Source organism: Bos indicus, chromosome 12, assembly GCF_029378745.1.
Source record: "Bos indicus isolate NIAB-ARS_2022 breed Sahiwal x Tharparkar chromosome 12, NIAB-ARS_B.indTharparkar_mat_pri_1.0, whole genome shotgun sequence".
Lineage (NCBI taxonomy): Eukaryota > Metazoa > Chordata > Mammalia > Artiodactyla > Bovidae > Bos > Bos indicus.
Window position 1 is genome coordinate 26,561,403 of NC_091771.1, and position 7,614 is coordinate 26,569,016.

Below are 7,614 nucleotides of genomic sequence, written 5' to 3' on the forward strand. Positions count from 1 at the left end.
TCACTGGACACTCTATACATGCCTATGGTTTTCCCACCTCATGCTGCTCCTTCTTGAACTGCCTTCCTTCTACATGTTTACCTGCCGAACTCCTACCCGGTCTTCATGACCTAGCTTACTGTTTCCCTCAGGAAGCCTTCACTGATGCCTCTATTTAGACATCACCTCTCATTTCCTGGATTATACCTTTCTGTTGGCACTTTTCACAGTCTTTCTTCTCGATCAGTGATCTCTTCTGTCATGCTATCCTGCTGTATTATAATTACTTTATCCTTGCAGGCTCTCATGCTTCCTGTGGAGTAACCCCATGGTAACTTTTTTTTTTTTTTTTTGCTTAAATTGGTTTGTGGAAAATAAAGGTCAGATTTAATTACTCACTTTAAGAAGCCATGGAATGACAGATAGAACTGAAGTTTATATTTTATTTGGGACATAGTCTGTACAAACACCAGTGCACATGGCTTTGTTCTTCCCTTTCTGACTCTGCTTCCGTTATCCTTTAGACAGCTTCATTTAACATCAGAAGGATGTTTATAAAGTTAGCTGGGGACCATCTCAGAGTCTCCCATTGTTATTTCTCAAAAGTTGTCTGAGCCTTCAAAAGTCTTAGAGTAGCAACTAGGAAGGAAGCTAGAGGTCTACGATTCCCAAAATACTCTTGGAATGACTACCTTTTAATAATGTCTTTAACACACCAGACATATTCATGCCTCTGTGCCTTGCTCATATTTTCCCCTTGCCTGAAATATGAGCTCAGAATTTCCATCCTTATACCACCTCTGTGCCTGGTGAACTTCCTTCATATGCGAAGTTAAATATCACGTTGTGAAGCCTTTCTCACTCTCATTAAATGGAGTCACTCCTTTTTCTGTCCGTTTATCAATATCTGCTTGTGTGTCTCTTTATTCTCAATGTGGTGGATAAATGTAAACCCTGACTCTTAAAGTAATACTACTAGGACAAGTACACATGGCCAGTGGAAGGAAGTTAGTCCACTTATGTTTCTTTTCAGGATGGGAGCATTGCTGCTGTATTTGAATAAAAGTCACCACAATCCCTAGAGAAAGCTCTAGTTTCTCTCCTTTCACCATCAACCTAAATCCAAGGATTGTGAGCTCCTAATTTCCTAAGTGGGGCTAGGGAACCCTCTTTACAGTTTGTGTACCAACAGAAATGGTGTCTGGGAGAAAGCTTTGCTACGTACTGGGTGCCTAAAGTTGTGAAATATCCAAGAAGCAGAAACTGACTAGAGTCAGTTTCTAACAAATTGACTCGAGTTCTAATGAACTGACTAGAGTCAGTTATTCTAACAAATAATTATTTGTTAGAGGATTTGGGATATCCTGAGGTAAGGAGGGAGACTGTGATGTTAGGTCATAGGTGAGGATGGAACTTAAAGGGGGAGACAGAAAGAAGAATAGAGTAAGAGAAGAAACTGGACCATCCATGTGGGGCACCTTTGAAAGAAGAGCCTCTTCCTTTTGAGGTTGGAGAGAGTGGGGTGCTCACTGGCATAGTAATTGATCCCATCCTTCACCCTCACTTCTCTCCTCTGTCAGCGTTTGGAAACATTACCTGAACCCTTCAACAAAGAAATACCTAACCCCTCATAACATGTTTACTCATGTTTGTGCAAGAAAGCGTTCAGAATGAGTAGGGGTACCCTGCTCTGCTGTTCATCCAACAGCAGTCCACACCCTTATTATGGGCTATTGGGTGCTAGGCCGAAAACACTCAGCCAGAGGAATAAGAAAATTCTCTTTTATGTTAACAAGCTCAGGTGGTGCTAACGAAAAGGAAGATTCTTCCTCTTAGAATAATTATTACAGGGTCACAATAATTTTTCATTAATTTATTCAATAATATTTGGAACAAATATTTGAAAAATTGTTGGTGTAAGCTAAGCAAGGAAAGCAGATGCTGTATCTTATCTTTCTTTGAATCCCGAATGCAGCCTGTGTCTCTGATACATGGTGGGTGTTTTTTTAAACAATTTACAGAGGGATTTACCGAACCTGCTGATTTATGAGACTCAATTGTTGGGCTGGAAGTAAATGCACTAGCTATTCCATTGTGTGTGTGTGGGGGGTAATATGAGAATTTCTTTTTCAAACTCATGAGCTTTCTTTCTTCAGGCTGTTGAAAGAGATATGGATTTAACTTGAAAAAGCTATGGCCAAAATCCTCTCATGAAGACAATTATAGAATTATAAGATCTCAGAGCCTCGAGAATCTCACGACCCACTTATTCCCATACTCTATTTTGTGAATGAAGATACTGAGATTCAAATAGTTTTCATGGAGCTTTTAAAATGCGAAAATATTCTATTAGAGTCTTGCCAGCTGCCCGGTTAATTTAAAGGTTTGGGCTTCGTAGTTCAAGTTCCCATTCAGTTTCTCAGTTTCTGAATGCTTCCCACTGGGACACAGGTCTGGGTGTGGCGCTCATTACTTCCCATCCTTCCATCCTGCTTCTTTCAGCCCGCTTACCTAGAACTCAGCTCACTCCCATCTCCACCTCTTCCTCTACTGCTAACTCTGGAAGAAACACACATTCAGCTCAAGGACTCTAATTTCTCCATGGAGAAGGAAGGATTTGCGGGGACCCAAAAAGTTAGGGAATGGCTCCCGGTGGGTGCCACATTGTCTCTGTGACTGCACTTGCTGCAAAGTGTCATAGGTTGGACCACTAGAAACCCCAGAAACCGAAAAATGCCACAGACGTGGGGAAGACTTTGGCTGGGGGATCTCTTGAGAAACTTTTCTGGGTGATCTGCCTTTTCAGCATTTCTCCATCTACCCTTCATCACCTAGCTCCCAATGTCCCTCAACAAACTGAGGACTTCAGGGAAAAGAGTGTCATTTAATTATGAAAACACATAGTTGCTTTTTCCCCCAAACTAAACATTTCTGAACAATAAAGAAGTTTTTGAAAGCCATGGCAGTGTTTTAAAAATGTCTTATTCATTTTACCAGATTAATCCAGAGTTGATATAGGTTGTGCAAAGAAAAAGTGTGAGAAGCTGATCTACATTAGTGATATATAGGAGTTGGAACATAGATCTGACCAGACAAGGTTCCACTTTCTTTTGTGATTGTTCTGGCATCCAAGTCTGAACTATGACTTTTCCCATCATTTTGGGGAATGGAGAGTGGGCACTTGTGTCTTGGCTCAAAAAGAATGAACAGGGTAAACTACTGGCTCTTCTTTCTGCTTCAAGTTGCAGAAAATCCAACCAATAGTGGCTTAAACAAACTGTGGTTTATTCTCTCATGGCAGGAATCCTGGAGGTGAGGGCGAGTAGGGTCATTTCAGTGGCTTGTTGATTTTGGAGACCTGGCAGGAAAACTTTTCCTTGACCAAGTGAGGTCTGAATGGTGGTAGTTGGGACCTGCGAATTAATTGACAATCTGGAGTTTTCTTCAGAGTAACAAGAGAAAATGTTATCATACACTCATGCAGCAGCATTCTATAAAGAGAATCTCTTTGAACAGCCATGGGTAAAGGTTTATATACTATCAGCATAATAAGGGCATGTTGGTGGTCAGAGCTTCTGTGGGAAAGTGTGGGAGGTTCTTATAAGGTTTGTGACACATTTTCACAATTCTCATCCAGGTGCTGGTGCGAATGGTCATTATCCTGCCTGGCTGGAAGGTCCCTGGAGGGGGATTTGTGGCAGCAGAATTCTCACATTCTCTAGGTGCTGAGGGTAAGTCTTCTCTCTCTCTCTCTATCTCTGGCAGCTGAATTCTCAGAGAGCTCTGTTAAAACAAAGTTTAGAGAAACTTTTCTCAGCTGCTGTTTGTTCAGATGTTTTCATTTTGAAGTATGGCTGTCCCTCTGTAACCGTGGGTTCTGCATGCATGGATTTAACCAATCTCAGATGGACTATAGTGGTTTTCAGAGTTTTGAATGTTGTGGAGTTTTTCCACTCAGACTAAAACTTGATCAGGGAGTCCTGATGCTTCTCAAGCTTTCTCAAAGCTTGAATGTAATGTATGTGCTCATGTCTGAACGTGAGCTTTTAGGTGATAGGTCACCATGGTTAAAAGTAAGATTGTAAAACTACTTCTGTATCCAACAGGGCCATTATAATTATTAAGAGGATCATTTAGGAAGCCGAGGATGCTTTGCATTCAGTTTGAGGTGATATTTTGGTAGGATTGATAGGGGTCCTTTGGGCAAATGTTCATTCTGTGGATTTTGAGAGAAAAAGAGAGGTGATCTAAGGTGCCTGCACGCACAGAGGGAGCAGGCCTGTCGTCATGAGGATGCTGGTCGGAAACAGACTCCTCCCACGGGAGATGGGGAGAGGAGGAACAGCTCTGCAGGCTGGGACATGTCTCCACCCTGGCCTCTTGAATCTCACCTTGGCTTCTGAGTGTCAACTATCTCACTTGTAAAATTATTTATTTTGAATGAGATAATGTGTGAAAATGTGGAGAGTAAACTATGAAAAGAAATTTTTCATGATTTCCCAGTACAAGCATGGGCAGAAAAGAGGTTGAGTGAGTTATTTGGAGGGGTTCGTTCAGCCCTGAATAGGGGTCCTCACTGCTTGTTACTGTCTTTCCAAGAGCAGTTATGACTCCTCCTGTGTCCTCATGGCTCACCCTGCAGTACAGGAAGCTGGGTCCTCATTAGGAGGTAACTTCCCATTATTGACAAAGAGTCTCTCCTTGACCAACCTTCAGTCAGGCTCCTCTGAATCTTCTCCCTAACTAAACCTCAACTCTGGGGCTTCTGTGTTTGTCTTGACATTGCCTGATTTTAGCAAGAGTCCTGCTAAGTTGATTTAGCCAGAATACTCCATCCCCGATATCTGATCATCCTTGATATCTGATTGGGTTCCTCACCCCCACCATCCCCCAGGTGACATCTGATCACCATGGCCTGCCTTGAGCAAGAATCCTGGTAGGCTAGTTTAGCAATAATTGCCCTCTCTCTTAGTAATTTTCCATTTATTGACCACCAGCCTCACCTCACTCCTTGGCTGTAAAACCCCTACTTCTTGTTCTATTCTGACTTGAGCCAGATCACTGTCTCCTCCTGCAAAATCCCACTGCAGTGATCCTCACACCTACTGCCATGGTCCTGTATAAAGTCACCCATACCATTCTTTAGCAAGTGTCATAAAAATTTTTTTTCTTTAAGGTATTCTCTGGGACAGCAATGTTGTATCTTATTTCATGGACCAATTTGTTGTAGGTAATTTTTTCTCCCAGCTTTCCTAGCAGAATGTATATGTGGAGTGACATAAACTTTTATAACTATTTCCAGAGAGGAATATAATTTGGACTATTTGTTCCTTATGTTTGGTGTACTGGTAAAGGAACCAGGCAATAGAATGTGAAATTAGTCTATTCTTGGGACAGTAAAACTCTATAAAAAAGGAACACAGGGATATGCCTATTCAGATCTGCCTGTGGGAAAACAAATCAAGATGGAGTGGCCGAACGTGAATTGCTTCATCTAAAAATGACAACCATTTTAGTATAATATGGGCTGGCGTCTTTGTCTTATAAGCCTTGGTTTAAGAATATTTACAACCAAGTGGTTCCAGAGTCTTAAGGGATTTTACTTCCCTTATATTCCACAGGTGTTGGTTTTGCTACCACTGATTTCTGTAACTGTCCTCAGCTCTACTCAGCCCAGGTGGACTATGGTTTCACAAATTTTAGATGGAGAATATGTTCCTAGTTTTCATTTTATTTCTGTTATCATGAGGCACTTTGGACAAGTCTCAACCTGGGGAAACAGCTCATTTTCCTGCCATCTATTGAGTACACTGATATTAGGAGAGGTAATGGCACCCCACTCCAGTAATCTTGCCTGGAAAATCCCATGGACAGAGGAGCTTGGTGGGCTGCAGTCCATGGGGTCGCTAAGAGTCGGACACGACTAAGCGACTTCACTTTTCACTTTTCACTTTCATGCATGGGAGAAGGAAATGGCAACCCACTCCAGTGTTCTTGCCTGGAGAATCCCAGGGACGAGGGAGCCTGGTGAGCTGCCGTCTATGGGGTCGCACAGAGTCGGACATGACTGAAGCAACTTAGCAGCAGCAGCAAGAGAGATTTAAAAGATTTTGGGGGGCAGGTATGTGTTGCTCATTTCCAAACCTCGCCTTGTCCAGTAAATGTTGGGAGGACCTGAAGATCCATATGTTACTGGAGAAAGCACTGGAGTGGGGAACGCTGCCATTCAAAGACACTTCCCTGTCACCCAGCCATTTTATATTTACAAACGGAAACTAACACAAGACTGTAAAGCAACTATGGGTGTGGATGTGTTTGTTCAGTCTTGTCCGACTCTTTGTGACCTTAGGACTTGAGCCTGTCAGGCTCCTCTGTCCATGGGATTTTCCAGGCAAGGATACTGAAGTGGGTTGCCATGCTCTCCTCCAGGGGATCAAACCCATTATTTTATGTCTCCTGCATTGTCAGGCAAGTTCCTTACCACTAGCACCACCTGCAAAGCACCTATACCTGCGTGCGTGCTAAGTCACATCAGTCGTGTCCAACTCTGTGCATACCCATGGACTGTAGCCCAGCAGGCTCTTCAGTCCATGAAATTCTCCAGGCCAAAATACTGGAGTGGATTGCCATTTCCTCCTCCAGGGGATCTTCCTACCCTAGGAATCGAACCTGTGTCTCCTGTGTCTCTTGCACTGAAGGTGGATTCTTTACCTGTTCAGCCATCAGGGAAGACCCTAGGAAGCAACTATACTCCAATAAAAAAATTTAAAAAGAATTTCAAAGGGATAACTTCACTTAGTATAGATTCAGCTCTTCTAACTGTAGGTGGAAGAGACTAAAGCCCACTAAATAATTTTTTTTTAACTTAAAAATTACCACAGAAGTAAATTTTCTTTCAAATTACTGTATTTGCTCATGATAATGAAATCAATTCGTATGCTTAAATCTGTTCTAATTCGTAGCTGCTTTTGTCTCTAAAACATACTGATACTTGAAACAAAGACTTATCCATCTTCATGCTTACCTTCCAGTTTGAAATCGTGAGTACATCAGCAAAGCTCTCCTCATAAACACAAGAGACTCAGGAAAAGTCATGTTGATAGAAGCCCCTTCTTAATAATTTTTGGAACATGAAAACCGAAAAATGTCTGTCAGGAACAAGGTCAGCAGCCTCATTCTTTATGTTCTTTGGTGGCTGCCTAAGTGATATTAAATCAGAGCTCATGCCTTTAAAGCTAGCTCATGCTTCTGCTAAGGAGGTAATGTGGCTCTCAAGAATTTCTCTGTGTCTGTGAATTGCACTGGAGGCCAATCAGCTTCACCCTTCCAAGTCTCCTAATTATAGGCTAAATATGGGAAAGTAAATCTAATAAGTGATCCCTCTCCTGGTGCAGTTATTTTTAGAAATGTATTTAGATGACAGGGATTCTATTCAAGTATGCCTATTATGTTTAAAGGTGACCTTAGGGAGGGTGTGGGTCTTCATTATTTCTCCACAGTAGAGCCAGCCTTGTGCCGGTGCAGTCAAGCTGTCACACCTGGCTCTCTGTGATCAGAGAAATGTCAGGAGACAGAGTGACACTCACAGGCCCTGAGAGCAGATCCAACCCATGACCTTTGCCTCATTAGCAGCCT

General features: G+C 42.3%; 1 long non-coding RNA gene across 1 annotated transcript; it reads right to left on the reverse strand.

The window, feature by feature from the left end:
- Positions 1-2,843: 2,843 nt before the first annotated feature.
- LOC139186285 (uncharacterized) lies at positions 2,844-7,291 on the reverse strand. The gene is made up of 2 exons (XR_011569848.1): positions 7,004-7,291; positions 2,844-3,762 (listed from the first exon to the last, which is right to left on the reverse strand). It is a non-coding gene; the product is annotated as an uncharacterized lncRNA (long non-coding RNA).
- Between the last annotated feature and the right edge of the window lie 323 nt (positions 7,292-7,614).